The 17,031-nt window shown below is 42.0% G+C and overlaps 1 non-coding gene across 1 annotated transcript; it reads right to left on the reverse strand.

Moving 5' to 3' along the window:
• Positions 1–16,605: 16,605 nt before the first annotated feature.
• LOC140366391 (U4 spliceosomal RNA) lies at positions 16,606–16,746 on the reverse strand. The gene has a single exon (XR_011927941.1). It is a non-coding gene; the product is annotated as a U4 spliceosomal RNA (small nuclear RNA).
• Positions 16,747–17,031: the final 285 nt, after the last annotated feature.

The following is a 17,031-nucleotide window of genomic DNA, read 5'->3' on the forward strand; positions in this document are numbered from 1 at the left end:
GCGCCGGGGCTCCGGCCAGCGGCCAGGAAGTGATGTCGGTGTCGGAGTTGCTGGTGCAGAATACATTTTAATTAAAAAAAAATATTAGGTTTTGGCCAAAATAACAGCGGAAAATCCGCAGAAACAGGAAAAAATGTTTACCTTTTTTTTTTTAGAATTGCCATTTTTGACGTTGCCGGGCTCGCAAAACAACTTATTAAAAAACTCTTGCGTTAGCGCAAGTGGTCAATAAACGCAAAGCTTTGTCTATCTGGTGAAATCCTGTCTGAGAGAGAAGAACATAGAATACGCTCTGCTTTACCCTGCAACGCTGAGGATCAACGTGAAAGGAAGAATAAAGCGAAGGTGAAGGTGAAGGTGAAGGTGAGGCATATTCAATGCAGGTCTGGTCTGACATTTTGTGTTCCAACTCATGAGTTATATTAACCGTACCGGAGGGCCTTTTATACCTAGAAAATAGTTTTCCCTCTACCTTCTGATCTCTTTTTGGATCAGTCTGTGAGCTCTTTTTGGATCAGTCTGTGAGCTCTTTTTGGATCAGTCTGTGAGCTCCTTGACTGTTTTGGCATGAGCTCTTTTTTTTTGTTGCAATTTGTTTGTTCTATTGTGTTCAGTTGTTGTGGTTCCTCTGTTTGTGTGTTGTGTTCGACCAGAGCTGTGTTACTAAAGTAGAATTTAGTTTAGTCCTTGTTTATTTTAGACATGTTTTCATTCTGGGTTAGTCCTGGGTCAGACCTGGTTGGTACTAGTCTAGTCCTAGTTTAATTCTGGTTCAGTACTGGATGGGTTATCTTGAAAAGCAATGTTGGTAAAGAGTTTTTTTTTTTTAAATTCTCCCAAAAATCTAATCTATTTTGTATATCTAATCTTGTATTAACTCACCTAATTTAAACGGTGTTTAAACGGGACATTTTTAGTGCGACTAAAAATGTAGTTACAGTGTCGTGTTGTGCACCTCCGGCCTAAACTTTAATAGTCCTGATCTAAATGTTAATGGGTTAATTGGTCAAATTAAGCAGTCAAGATTTGCAGTGGTCAAAGGAAGTATTAATGTAATTGAGTTTACTTTAATGAATGTGTATGCTCGACCAGGAAGTAACCTCACTTTCTATACAGAAGTTGTAGATTGGATTACAAACCACTCTGAGGGAACCCTTGTCTGTGGCGGCGACTGGATCTAACGTGTTCAGCCGACATTGGATGTCTCAAGCTCACTCTTAAATCTATAAATAATACATTTTGATCTTGAAAAATGTACTTTTGTCCAATACTTAAGTTTAAGTCAAAGAATTTAAACTATAAAAAGGAAAGTTTTGCGCAGATTTCTCTATCCATTCCAGACTCTCCCAATTTCCGTCTCCAACCGGCTGTTTGATGAGTGGAATAAAACTATCTCAAAATGTTTATGGCAAGGCAAGAAACCTCATATCTAAGTTAAAACTCTACAATTATAAAAAGAATAAGGAGGGTGGGGTTTACCTTGTCTGAAAAACTACTTTATTCAGCATAAATCAGAGCGTCGCTGTACTGGAGTGATCCAGAATATGAAGCTCAATGGAAAAATATTGGGATTTATGTTGTGCCAAGGGTTCTTCTACAAACCTTACTGGTAAAGGACAAACAGTCGAGTCATCTGGGTAAAATCTGTGGTTGGAAGGAGATAATCAAAACTTAAAAGCTAAACAAAGATATTCAAATCTTAAACTTTTAATCACATGAAAAGCTTTGATACGTTGAAGTAGATTTTTACAAATAAGGACTTATTATAAACAAGAAATTAAACAAAGTTATGCCCATTATAACCCTCAGACAATTTTTTTTTTTTAAACAAGCCTTATAAATCAGATCGTTCAAGGGGAATAATATCTAAATTATACCAATGTAAGCTGGACATTAGTTTACATTGGAACGTTAGAACATCTACTTGGGCCTCAGAACTCATAGACGCAATAATGAAAATCTTTGGAATATAATTTTTGCAGCTGGAAAATAAGACATCACAAGGAAATAGATGACACAACTCCAGCCTCTGCAATATTAAAATATTTATTCCAGTGTTGCATTATTTTTCACCAGTGATTGATATTTGTCTTGAATAATGGGAGAGAGTGACCACTGCACAAATCCTTCCTCAGCTCCTCCCAAAGAGGGTTCAGCTCTGTAACAGATTAGTTTCTGCTTCTCTTTAGATGTTTTTTCTACTTGATACCAAATACTTTATCCTTCTTAAAAATAATGACATCTTTTCCGTCATCCACATAACTTATTTTTCCACAGAAGCCATCATCCACCATGCAGCAGTTATCCAGTATCTAGTGCCTGCCATTTTCTGCCAAAAAAAAAGATGCTCCCTCTATCTCTTGTTCTCTGACCTCAGATTTATGCTGAGGGTTGGGCATGACTTTCTCAGTGCCGCCGCACCCCTTACCACATTTTGGCGTTGTTCCTGGCAGGATATTGACATGTACAAAACTTGTGTTCAAATTTAAAATTGTACATCACAAGCTACAGTTTGTTTAAAAAAATCAAATTCCAAATTACAGCTTTTTTTTAATATGGGGTAGTTTACAATCCACTTGCTGTTGCTGTTGTTGTTGTTGTTGTTGTTGTTGTTGTTGTTGTTGTGCTGCTGTTGTTGTTGCTTTTAATGGTGTATTTACCGCCATCTTCTTTAGACTTTATTCTTTGACTTTCCACAAAAACTGCACCAACAAGCAGCAGACTTGTTGATTTTGTGTTGCTTTTAATGGCGGTTGGCAGCCAACTGAAAAGGGGCATTTCCCGCCACCTACTGTATTTGCACGTGTTCTGTAGTTGTACGTCTTCAAATGATGTGTTTTACGCTATACCGCAAAAAAGAGAGAAAGAGGGAGAGAAAGAACAAGATAGAGGGGAATAAAGAGGGAGACAAGTAAGAGACTTGTAAGAGAAGGAAGCAGTCGAGGATGGAGTGCAGCAACAGGTAGGAATATCCAGCCGTGGAGTCAAGGGTCACAGCTCCAGTCCCAGGGTTACGTTATACCCAGGAGGAGGCTTTGGGGGGCGGCTCGTACCCCCAGAGGACTGAAGATGGCTGTGAGTTGTTAGGGGCCATCCCGCTTTTGTTCCACACCCATCGTGAGCGCTTAGAGTGCAGCAGTGTAGGCTGTGCCGGTTGGGTTTAGCACTCTATGGGTCGTCATAATGTAAACCCTCAGTAGTCCCATTGCGCTGGCGTCAGGCTTCAAGGCCCTCATCCACAGGAGTCGGGATGAGTCGTGTTCAGCTGAGTAAGCTGTTTTTTCATGTGTAAGCGGACCGGCCTGCGTAACTGTGGCCGAGTCTGCGTTCTGCTCTGTGTTTGGCAGTCAAATTTTAAACCGTCGCAGAGGTGTGCTGGATCACCCTCGCTCATTATATTATTGGTTATGTTGGTCAGGACGGTGATGCAAACGGGAGGGGTGGAATGTAGCAGTGCGCGCCTAACATTTTCTGCCAACAGGTGGCGCCTATGATAGTTCGCTCCCTCTAGCTGTGGTTCTCTGACCTCTGACACCGTTGGCATTTCTGGGTGTATGCTGAAGGAGCTCCCTGTCATTCAGGTCCGAGGCGTAAATATTTGCTTATATTGCATTATTTTAATGAATTTCTAACTACTTTGGCTTCTTTAGTGAAGCCACTCACGGAGCTTAATCCCTGCGACGTTTCGTGCTGGCATTACCACTCTCTCGCGTTATGTTAGTTTTATTTTACCTATGCTTCTGTCATATTAATACAAGTCTTATTATTTGGTAGCTTGCCATGTCCCACTGTCACTCACCTTGTTGCCCATGTTTGGTCGGTTGTCATATCCCCCCACATAAAGCCTGTGGATTGGTGGATTGGTGGATTGAGTCACGGTGCGTCAGTAAAGTGGTACGTGTCATACATTCAGTCCCCACGGGAAGGTGACTGTTGTACTAATAATACTGTCTAATATAGGTAAATGGAAGACCCTTGGAGCAGCTGTGGGAGCGAACTGCTGTCTTGTCTTCTCTGACTCGTTTTACTTTTTAGATGAATTGTTGGGATACCATACTTTCTGGACTATAAGCACCTTTTTTCATAGTTTTGGTCAGGGTGCGACTTATACTCCAAAGCGACTTATATGTGATATTATTCATTTTTTTCACACTGGCAACCGCATGTCACATGTTGATTATATTCACCCAACTGCTAGAGGGCGCTCTAGGCTCTAAGCGACGCAGAAGAAGAATTGGCACTTGGCACTTCCTCTTCCTCCGGAGTTTGCGGAGTTGTTTAGAAGTGACACCAAGGAAGAAGAATGAGTGATTTGAAGTAATACTGATGCATTGGTAAACATGTTAGCATGTTCTTAATGCTGTAGTTATCTGAATAAGTGTTAATATGTAACATACCAGACACGTACGACTGTGTGTCATGTAGCTGAAGGTGTTAGCATACAGTACGTACACTTATGTTGTTCTCTAATCCATCATTATTTTAAACTGCATTTCGACTTATATATGTTTTTTTCTTCTCTAATATGCATTTTGTGGCTGGTGCGACTTATACTTCAGAGCGACTTATAGTCTGGAAAATACTTAAGATTCTGTGGCTGTGAGACGTGGCAAAAGCTAGAGTAAACAGGAAAGTAATTATTAAACATTTTTTTATGAATTGCTGAGATTGGCCTTTTGATGATTTGAGGTACAATTTAGAATTGATTTATTAAGAAAACATGTAGAAGAGCTCTACCTATGAACCCAGAGCCAGGCCTTTGGCAGGGGAACATGTTTGGGGGATCAGGACCAGTAACAGGACTAAACCGCAAAGGACCCAGTAACAAACTAAACCAACATCGTCTCAAAATGACACTCCTTTTCCCTCTTGTCTCACGTCGATCTCCTGTTTATCGTCTGTCTTGTTGTCTTTCGCTCCAAATTTCGCAGCGCTTCGTTGGCGTCTGCATAGCCACAGATGGGCTCTCCCTCTCGGACTGAAGGCTTCCTGGAGTCTTTCCCAGACCTCAACACAATGACGAGCGTCCACCGAAAAGAAGCTACCGGTGCCGCGCCGTGACCTTTCATCCCACACCTGCTGCAAAATATGAGCGTCTGCAGTAATGTATGGTACGAGCAGTTCAGACACAGCTGCTGCATTTACACCAAGGATTATGAGCCACAATTCACCTCACTTAAGGTCCCGTATTAAGGCTTTAATGCAATGTTTGTGTATCTTAGTTTTTGCATCAAAGAAGATTTTTTAGGCTTTTATATGATGTTTTTTTTCATTGTTTTGATTTTTGCCGTATTGATTAACAATAAAATAATATATATCCTTTGAATTGTAAAAATGCTGCTTTACAGTTGGAGTGACGTTTTCTCCAAGTCTCTGTGTTCCATTCTTCGAGTCGGAAAAAACAGTGACCAGCATATTACAGTAATGTCTCAATCTAATAATACAAACTAGGAAAGTGCTCAAATCAGCCAAAATGTGGATCCAGTTAATTTATCAACCCGGACATTGTTATCACATTTACAGTTTATCAAACATAGATAAGCATAACAGAACGTAACAGAATATTTATGACGGCAGAGGCTTAACGCAAGAGCAGGTGCACAGACCCGCACCAGAAGCCTTTAGATGAAGCACATTCAAGTGTTTTTCCTTCTCAGTTTGTGTCTCTTGTTCAGCTCCTTCTCCTCCAGAATTCCAGGCTCACTGAGCTGCAGAGGCTGCATTAGCATGGATTCATGACTGGTGCAGGCGCTGGGCTTTAGGTAGAGGCCATTCAGATCAAAGACAGGACAAAGTAGTAGTTGAAACACAAATGTGTGGCTTATTCTGCTTTCTGATTGGACAATCAGCTTGAACCAAAGGACCAAATTATAACATCAACAACTAGACCAATCCTGTCCCATTTGTTTGTTTTGTTTTTCCTTGAGCATTTTAACCATGTAAATCTTTTTTTGCCACCTGCTGCCATATTGGTTCAATTCAATTTATTTCAATTCAATTTATTTTTGTAGCGCCCGAAATCACAACAGCAGTTGCCTCGAGGAGCGACAGTGAAAACAGATTAAACAGAGTTCATAGGGACTTGTCCCAGCATCCCGTGTCCTTAGACTAATGTCCCAAGTTCCCCTGTCCTGAGATCCTCCTTCTTGGCAAGGAAAAACTGCAATATCTCTTAAGGATAAAGTAGAAGAGGAGTTCCACAGTGAAGGAGAGATCTGACTCCCTCGGATGGGCAGGTGGACACACTTCAAATTATTAGATTCTAGATTATCAGTGTCAGTTTGTAAGTGATTTTGGGCTGTCAGCCTTGTGCTGTCTGCTGTGCTCAGGGACTGTACGAGTGCTCGAAATAGTTGAAAATGCTTGAACTTTAATACATTGTTGAATTTCACAAAATGTGCTTGAGAATGCTTGAAATGTAAACTTTCCTATCTGTATCCTATACATTTTGACTGTAAGGTTAAGGTTAAGGCACACTTCATTGTCCCCGGGGGAAATTTAGAGAACTAGTATTAAACTTGTTCTTTTGCAGTACTCTAAACCTGGATATGATGCTTTGTGCACGTGTTCTGCTGCGTTAATTTAAGGGGCGCTTGAGTCTCTTCACATAATTGACCTGAGCGGGAGCAGCACTTTTCACGCTGGTCGGTGCTGAGTAAAGTGGGAGCTGACTCTGTGCACGATTGGGCGGTTTTCAACGATTGGTCTTATTTTCTTTTATTTCTATTTTTGGTCTATTTATAATCCCACGTGCGACATGCCTCGCTTAACAACACATGTCAGTGACAGCATGAAGACACTGTGATGTAAAAGGATCATTATTAACGGTCCTGACACGTTTGTCGGCGTCTGTGTCATGTCAATAATTCAGCAACTGGAGGCACTGTGTCGATAATAAGAAGGTTTTGCCTTTGCAGGATGAGTGAATATCAAATTAAATCACTTTTAAGACAACTGAACTGAGACACATTAAAATGTATTACAAAACTATCTATAATATTCATTTGCTGTAGCTATAGATGTTCTCTATAAATGTCTTTACGCTTTACTGTCTGTTTGGTAATACAGATATTTAGAGCAGTTGATGACATCATGCTAATGCTAATGCTATCCATATTAAAGTCCAATTCATTTTTCATTTTATTTTACCGTAATTGTTTATTGGTGGGTTTGGAGGACAAACTGTGTGTGTGTGTGTGTGTGTATGTGTGTGTGTGTGTGTGTGTGTGTTTTGTGAGTGTGTGTGTTTGTGTGTGTGTTTTGTGAGTGTTTGAGAGTGTGTTGTGTGTGTGTGTGTGTTTTGTGAGTGTGTGTGTTTGTGTGTGTGTTTTGTGAGTGTTTGAGAGTGTGTTGTGTGTGTGTGTGTTGTGAGTGTTTTGTGTGTGTGTGTTTTGTGAGTGTTTTGTGTGTGTGTGTGTGTGTGTTTTGTGAGTGTGTGTGTGTGTGTGTGTTTTGTGAGTGTGTGTGTGTGTGTGTGTTTTGTGAGTGTGTGTGTGTTTTGTGAGTGTGTGTGTGTGTGTGTTTTGTGTGTGTTGTGAGTGTTTTGTGAGTGTTTTATGTGTGTGTGTTTTGTGAGTGTGTGTGTTTTGTGAGTGTGTGTGTGTGTGTGTGTGTGAGTGTGTCTGTTTTGTGAGTGTGTGTATGTGTGAGTGTGTGTATGTTTTGTGAGTGTTTTGTGTGTGTGTGTGTGTCTTCTCTCTGTGTGTGTGTGTGTGTGTGTGTGCGTGAGTGTGTGTGTGTGTGTGTGTGAGTGTGTGTGTTCTCTCTGTGTGTATGTGTGTGTGTGTGTGTGTTCTCAGTGAGGCTTTTGAAATATAAATACATAGAAGAAAGATTCAGCCATGAAAGAACCAAAAGTGTAAAATGTTGTGTCACAACAAGAACGCAAGAACTTTAAATATCTGATTGTTGTTCTCTTTGTGAAACAATCATTTGGCCGTTGTGATTTCTGGAGGCAGATCTCTCTCTTCATTTGATTTGAACCGATTGTCTTGATTATTCCAGAACATTCTCCACACCTACGTCTTGTCCTCTGTGGAGGTGGACATTGTTCTTCTTGGGCTGAACCTGGATCCAGGATTGAACTGGTCCCGGTCCAGATCCTGGTCTGGTCCAGCTTGGCCTGGGTTAACAATGAGGGGTTCAGATGGTGGGCTGTGGGTCGACATGTGGGCGGAGATGGAATTTGAGATTTTTACTGACAATATGCAATGAAAACAGGCTTTAATGTGTTTCGTTATGTTCGAATCTATTTGAGTAAATAATCCCTGGTTGAGGTTCTGGAGCCCATATACTTACCCCGCCCATCCCTGCAAGTTCAGACCACTCGACAAGCGCTCGTACTTGACTTCTGTATCAGTGATCGATACATTTACTACAAAAAAATCACATTCAATTCAAGTTATTTTTGTACCGCCCAAAATTACAGTTGCCTCTGAGGGCGACAGTGAAAAACGGATTAAACGATGTCCGTGGGGACGAGGGACGATGTTCCAGAGTCCTCTGTCCTTAGACCCTCCTTCTCGGCCAGGAAAAACTACAAACAACTCCTTGGGAAAAAATAGAAACCTGGTGGCCGCCATTTTGGATTCTGTAACTTCCTAATTCTGACTTCCGTGAGTTAGGACTGTATGATCTAGTGCCGACCCTCTCGGGATCCGCTTTTCACTTAAAACTGTGGAACTATTTCTGACCGTACCCATCACAGGAGGTTTTTCCAGATGATTCTCATCAACGTCCCAAATAAAATCCCCTTTAAATGCTCAGTTAATATTGTTCAGTCTTTCTATTTTATTTTCATTTTGCTCTACGTACCATAAGGAGTCAGGACCAGTGATACAGATGGTGGTCCCCCTCCTGCTTGTCCTCATAAGGATGTTATTTCCTCACCTGAAAAGTTCCTTAGGCATTTTTCCTACTAACTTCCTGGAGTCAAGCAGGTGATGAAGTGACCAGGCCAAGTGACCTGTGGAGAGGTCATTCTGACATGTTTTTCAAGGTATTTACCATTCTTTGTTTATATTGTACTGTGATGATATAGAAACTGTTCTCTTTGACTTCATACATTAACCTCTTGCACAATGAACTTGCCAGTCCCACCTTCCATTATAAATCTGCTAAAATATTCTCATTCCGAAGTCTGAATAAACAGAAATAATGGAATAATGGAGCGCTGATTAGAAGCTGTCACCTGAAGACTGCGCAAGGTGCGAGTGCCGAGGCGTACAGGGCTTCACACGTCACCTGAACTGAACACAGCTTAGCAAACAACAACAACCGCCGCCGCCACCGCCGCCATGACAAGAAGTAAACAGGAAGCACACGGGGACAGTGGTGTAGAGACAGGAAACTGCAGCTGCCACTTCATGTTTGAGATCACTGCAGTGGAAGACAGGTAGTGATGACACCAATTGTTTGAGGTGAAGAGAGCTTTGCAAAGTTGGTAACATGACAATCAAAATGTTTAATTACGCTGTACACATTTATTTATTTATTTGATGGTACAATTATGCAGTAGCTCTAATTATAAAGAATATTCATATATCACTATAGGTAGCGATATTCTGCAGTTATTGCTCAAACTTTGCTTTTATTGTTCTTTACTCACATGTCGTTGTAATGCCTCATTTGTCAACTCCCATCCAAGAGTCTTTGCCAATCGAATGCCAATGACTCTTGGATGAGAGTCAAATCGTTAGGTTGAGCTGTAAACCTTGAGCCGCACATTTCTGGACAATGGCGAACAAACTTAAAGGCGTAATGGACGATTTTTCGCCGATTTGAGAACTCATGTGTAAGCGCGCATGCCACTCGCCCCCGTGCGGAAGCAGAGAAAAGCCTCGCGGCTAACACGTGCATTAGCACGACGGATCGCATTGCATCTCTCGTCTCCCGTAGATTTCCGTCTTCTTCTGAGTCAGCTCAAACAGTCTTTCTCCGTTTTAATTTTGTCCTGTACACTGAGGGAACTATATTATGATAGATCAATGCGCTTAGACACAGGGAAACGTGCTGCTCTTGGGGACGAGCCGCACGAGGCTGCAGGTGAGCGGTAGATGCGTTTTATGATTGATACGTGGCAGGACTAATCGTCAGTCCACAACACGAGGAAATGAGACTCAGATTTGGGCCAAAAAATTGTCCATTACGCCTTTAACCTCTTTTAGGTTTGAAAATGAGAAAACGTATGGGGGGAAATCAAACCAAAAGTATTTACAGATAAATCATAGCTAAATATTAGTAAAGAGGTCCCATTCTTTGTCAGGGCGTGTGGAATTAAGTTATATACAAAAAGCACATCAAATTTTATGTTTTATTTTTCTGAAATGGAAGAAGTTTTTGCAGAACTAGATAAACTACTGTCCAAGAGTTTTGTCATCCACACACCATGGATATAGTTTTATATACAAATGGAAATTTGTTGTTAAACTACATCTCTGCTTTTATGCTTTTATGCCTTGTCCTAATAAATAAATTACATGAACAGTACTTCTACTTCTAATGCTGATACTCATATTACATACCGTATTTTCCGCACTATAAGGCGCATAAAGCAAAACAAAACGTGTACCACACAAAATCACTCCGAGGTCAGTAAGTACAACCTCAATTAATCCATATATAAGGCATTTTTTGAGAACATTAAATGCTTTTAAGTGCCTTAAAAAGTACCTTATTCAGTAAATTGGGTACTATTTGTCTCTTGTAACTTGCTCTTGCACCTTGATCTAAAATTGCTGAGTAATCTTTTTTTTTGTAACAGAAACAGATCCATTGTCTTTCTGTTCCAAACTGTAGAACTGATAAGGTCTTCATAGCGACGTTACAAAAAGTGATAGAATGCACCTTTAAATTGCAAAGTCCTGTACTGTCTTTTGCTTCTTCAAATTTTGCCAGCACCCATAATTCTCTGCTCTCTTCTGACTCGTCCACCTCTTTCTCATTAAACTCGGGTGGTGTGGGCTTGGCGAGGGTTCAAAGATGGCACCACCCTTCCACCTCCGCCCCCTCGCACTCCAGCTCATCAGACGTGAGAACGAGGTAAGCACTCTGCATCCGCTAACACGCTAATTTATGCAGTAGCAGCATTGTGGGTAGTGGACCAGGCTAATCCGAGGCGAGTGTGAAATGTGAAAAATGGCAGGACATTTACCAGCCATTTGAATTAGCACCAACGCATCCACCGGCAACTGAATCATTAACACCCTGTCAGCGCGTGCACGTGCAGCAGACTGCCATGTGTGCATGCAGAGGAGTGTTCATGTACAACCAGAGCATGTGGAATCAGGCTGAGGGCAGGGGCCAAGATCACTCTCTGAAACAAAAAAATAATCAAAGTTGAACCTAGTAATTGTCTGGCATAAGAAAAATGTTCTTACGGTTTAATGTCCTGCCAACACATTCTAATTGAATAACGCCACCACCATGGATTTTTTAAAAAACTCCACATTTTTTAGGCTCAATAGTCACACAAATATTAACAATAAACCAGAACGAACTAAAACATCTGCATTTTGATGTTTGATTTTCCCACAGATTTCATGCTTGCCCTCCATCAAAGTCAGAATCTATTGAGTTAAGAATAATAAGGGAGAGACTCTGGAGCTGAGCGCACCAGGTGGTTGTAAGACTGGTCTTAAGCCACGTACGACTTCAATCTTAAAGTTAAGACCAACTTACAGTTACGAGCGGTGCACCAGCAGGACTTAAGCCCCAGTATGGAGCAAGCGTAAGTCCAGGGACAACATCAGAGAAGTGTGGGCAGCGAGCGACAGAGCAGCGGTCAAATGTGAACAGCGAGTCCTACGGGCCCCGGAGCGGCTCTCTTAGCTCTGATTCAGGCTGTGGTGGCTCCTGCTCCCGTGCGCTCTTGGCTTTTCCCCGTGCACTTTCAACGCTGGAGCTGCAGCCACGTTCACGCTCCGAGCTCCCTTCATTTCACACAGATACCGTCCATAAATGTGCCTCTTGTCACGTCTATAGTCAATAAAATAATCTTAAGAATGGAACTAAACGTTCTTCTTCTGAAGTTACGCTAACAGCAACTGAACAATTCCTGTGTCACTTACAAAATAAAAGCCTCTGTATTTTCCAGCTACAGAAGATCATTTAACACTGCGCAAATAACAAATAGAGATAAACAGAGCTGTAGTCACAAATATGTTCAGTTTTTCTGTTTGCTTACAATGTTTGGTATGACATGTGCAAATGTGCGTGAAACAGATTCATGACACAACTCCTTTGGATGATTTACACTGTGAAACTAGGCAACAATTTTCCTCATATTCCTGTATTCTCGCGATCGTGCATGTGGGAGTCTGTCAGGGCGAGGGGAGGGGCCCTCGATCATCTCCAATGTCTTTTGGGCGTTGAGTTCTAGGGTGTTTCCACTGCACCTGGACCAGCTGATCCTCGCTCCTGTAGACAGACTCATCCCCGACATGAAGTGGAGATCCAGGCTGATGGCATCTTAGACAGACCTGTTGGCTCTGGAGGTGAATTACAGGCAATCCTGCAGGGAGGAGGTGAAGGACTTGAGGTGGGGCAAGACCGGGCGCTCAAATGATTTCGTGACTACAGACGTCAGCGCTACACGTACTTACCGTATTTTCCACACTATAAGGTGCACTTAAAGCCTTTAATTTATATCAAAAAAGACAGTGCGCCTTCAAAAAAGACAGTGCGCCTTATAATATAGTGCGCCATATATTTGGATTTATTCTGGTTGTGCTTACTGACCTCAAAGTACATTTTCGATTTTGTGTGGTACATTTTTGTTTTGCTCAATGCGCCTTATAGTCCGGTGCGCCTAATATATAAAAAATGATTTAAATCAAAAAACATTCATTGACAGTGCACCTTATAGTCCAGTGCACCCTATAGGGAGGTGTTAAAATTGTCCGTGAAGACGGGTGATCTTCTCTATGCCGTGTCTCAGGATAAAGGGGGGACACTGTCTGGTCCACCCGCTTTTCGGGGGTTGGTCTACAAATCCGAAATCCATAAGAAAAACATGGGTTATCCTCTACTTTAGCATTTATTTCACTTCTCTGCAAAGTTTGAATCTCTCTTTATGTAATTCATTGGGTAATGTTCAATTCGCATTATGCACTGGAAATATAATACCGGGGGTCTTGACGCATCCTGCGTCAATAAACAGGAACAGCAACTGTTGATGCTAACATGTGCTAGCTTTGTTTTGCTAAGCATAGCACGGTTAGCATATAGCTAAGCATATAACACGGTTAAGAAAATAAATAAATAATTTGATTCATTATAATAAGTCTCAATAAAATAAATACTCATGCCTTGGCCTGTGTGTTGCCTGACCGTACAAAAGGGTTAGCATTGTCAGGAACAGTATGGCAGGCAAAAGCCACAAAGTATAAGGGAGGAATTTTCAACTTGAAACTCATGAAAAAATAATGGGCTATTGATTTAATGTACTTGTTTTTACACAAAGCGTAAACAGCATAGCATATTTCATGTTTCCCATCTCATGCGTCTTGTGATTGCGTTCTGTTTGTGGTTCTGTTCTGATCGAGGTTCTGTTCTGATGGTTGTTCTGTTCTGATGGTTGTTCTGTTCTGATGGTTGTTCTGTTCTGATGGTTGTTCTGTTCTGATGGTTGTTCTGTTCTGATGGTTGTTCTGTTCTGATAGTTGTTCTGTTCTGATGGTTGTTCTGTTCTGATGGTTGTTCTGTTCTGATGGTTGTTCTGTTCTGATGGTTGTTCTGTTCTGATGGTTGTTCTGTTCTGATGGTTGTTCTGTTCTGATAGAGTTTCTGATCGTGGTGTTGTTGCAGATCGCGGTGCCGTTTCTGATCGTGCTGCGAGTGCGGTGTGTAATAATAGCTGACATTGTGTGATTGTCACAAACAAACAGAGCCGTGTGCCAGCCCGCTCCTGAACACTTTCTCTGAGCGCCGCTCCGCTAAAGTTGCAAAGAGAAGCATATGTGGCACAATCTGTCGACTTATTTACCGCCGCGTGTGAATCTGGAAGGAGTTCGCGGGTAATAATTCATGGACTAATCTCGCCGCATGGCTCTCATTATCAGTTCATTAAAAGCATAATTCTGATAATTATAATTTCGCACGTTTTAAAAGGGGAGCGTGGAGAGGAACAGATCAAGCTAGAGCAGAGAGAGAGGAATATGAAAGAGGTAGAGAGGATTTAAAGCCATCTCTCTACTATTAATGCAATATTAATCACTTTTTCTACAAAAGTAGTTTTTACAGTAACTGACCTGACACAGCTCCTAGTTCATCTTTAAAGGAAAGTGCAGGTGAATTTAAAACAAATCTTCAATTCAGAGGTATCAATTTGAATATTTTTCAGTAGTTTATTGACAAAAAGGAAGAAAAATATAGTTTTTCATCATGTAATTTTTTTTTAATTTTGGGACATTTAAATCACAAAAATTATAGAAATTTCTTGCTTCCATTTGATGACATATTTGATATGGACAAACTAAATGAAGTGAGAGGGGTGGACAAGTGCGAACACTCGTAATGGACTTAAACCTACTGCAGGGGTCCTCAATTATAATTGACACGATTTTTCGGAGGGCTAAGGTCTGGGGGCCGGACTACAAAATCACACCACAAATTTAATGTTTTATTGCTATAAGATCTACAAACCAAAGTGGCACACAAATGCTCAGTGATCCGAGCTGTTCGTCCCAGAGCCCTGGAGACGTACAGGTCCTGCAGAGATAGAAGTCTGCAGCTGATCACCTTCCCAGCACAGCGCACCATGCACTGTAGTCTCTGTTTGTCCCTGGCTGTGGCTCCAGTGTACCACACGGTGATGGAGGAGGGGAGGATGGACTCAATGATGGCCATGTAGAACTGCACCATCATCTCCGCTGTCAGCTTTTCTTTCTTCAGCTGCCACAGGAAATACATCCTCTGCTAGGCCTTTTTGATGAGGGAGCTGATGGTGGGCTCCCACTTGAGTTCCTGGGTGATGGTGGTGCAGAGGAAGCGGAGGGAGTCTACGGTGGGGATGGGGGAGTCTGTAATAGTGAGGGGGGATGGGGGGCTTTCCAGATGTCCACGATCATCTCCACTGTCTTCTGGGCGTTGAACTCCAGGTTGTTACCTCTGCACCAGGACATCAGCCGGTCCACCTCCCTCTTGTCAACGGACTCATCCCCGTCCGAGATGAGCCCGATGAGGGTGGTGTCATCCGCAAACTTGATCAGTTTACGGAGTCGTGACCGGAGGTGCAGCAGTTTGTGTACAGGGAGAAGAGCAGTGAAGAAAGTACACAGCCCTGTGGAGCTCCTGTGCTGATAGACCGCGTGTTTGAGACATTCTTCCCCAGCCGCACACACTGCGTTCGATCCGTCAGGAAGTCATTGCTCCCCCTGCAGGTGGAGTCAGGCACATTGAGCTGGGAGAGCTTGTCCTGGAGCAGAGCAGGAGGATGGTGTTGAATGCAGAGCGGTAGTTCACAAACAGGATACTGCCACTACAATAATGCCACTGCGCAAAGCTAACGTGTACTTTGAGAAAGAATGGGCAGGGCTTGGTTCTTGCCACTTCCTGGTCATGGTAGGTCTTTGAGGGCAGAGCAAAACTTTGGCCAAGAAGGGGGCTTCTTTTACAAAAAAAACGCCTGTAACACCTGGAAAAATGTAGGTAGCAGACTTCAAAGACTGTTGACTGAAAGAGTAACAAAATGCATAGGTTCAACTTAAATCTTTGCATTTTGGTACGCCTTCACCAGGCGGGATAAATAATCAATTTTCAACCACTAACCTTACCGCCACAAATAAAACAATAGCTCCCAGCGGATTTGATCTTCTTGCAGTAAAGACAGCCAAACTGTTGGTAGTTTAATTTGTATAACATTGAAGATAGAAAGAATAGTCTTAATCATGTTTGGTGGGGTTATTCATTGCACAGTGCAAGTCAGTTTGGTTGCGTTGGAAAGAAGAAATTTCTGACTGATAACCCACAAACACTTTATCAGTGAATACCAGGCTTACAGAAACAGTTCATCTGAGATTGGAACCCAGGACCTCTTGCACCCGAAGCGAGAATCATACCCCTAGACCAACGAGCCACATTTGGAAACAATTTCAAGGCCTCAACTGACCTACAAAGGCATTTACGAATCATTAAAATATTTTTTATCTAAACTGCACCTTCTAGTTTGTTCTTGGGCTCTTCCGGGATTTGAACCCGGGACCTCTCGCACCCGAAGCGAGAATCATACCCCTTGACCAACGAGCCACTTTTGCCAAATGGCATAGTCTAGTTGAAACCCACCCATTGAAATCAATTATACAATCCAGCCAACACTCCCTGGTCGGTCTACGGCTCCTCCGACTTACCGAGATTTAAACACATGACCTCTTGCTCCCATAGTGACAGTCATACCCCTGGAATGATAAGCTAGAGAACTCATCTAATTTTTTGTCTCATAACTGAAAAAGGATTAACATTTGAGCAAGTCGTCATCAGTTACTTCTGGTGTACTTCTTCTAGCACGTGCACGACTTTGATCTGAACTAGTTGTGTACAGTAGATGTAGCTCTACTTTTGGTGGAATGTCACATTCTTTGACATGTTTACCTTTGACATGAAAATAAGCCTCCTCAGAAACTGTCAAAAATTGCCACCGCCGACTATATTTCAAGTCGTCAAGGCGGGGTATTGGGAAAAGTTTTCAACTAGCAATAATCACGCCTCGGATAGACCTCATAGGCTGCAATACTGCCACTGCACAAAGCTAACGTGAACTTTGATAGAAAGAATAGTTATTTTTGGTTGCATTAGAAAGTAGAAATTACTGTCTGAAAACTCACAAACACTTTGTCAGTGAATATCAGGCCTATAGAACGGGCTTCTCTGGGATTTGAACCCGGGATCTCTTGCACCCTAAGCGAGAATCATACTCCTAGACCAACAAGCCACTTTTGCGAAAATGTCAAGGCCTCAAATGACCTACGAAAGCATTCAAGATTCATTAAAAGATGTTTTATCTAAACTGCACCATCTAGTTTGTTCTTGGGCTCG

This window comes from Eucyclogobius newberryi, unplaced genomic scaffold, assembly GCF_026437365.1.
Source record: "Eucyclogobius newberryi isolate DKJ021-1_F unplaced genomic scaffold, fEucNew1.0.hap1 SCAF_19, whole genome shotgun sequence".
Taxonomy (NCBI): Eukaryota; Metazoa; Chordata; class Actinopteri; order Gobiiformes; family Gobiidae; genus Eucyclogobius; species Eucyclogobius newberryi.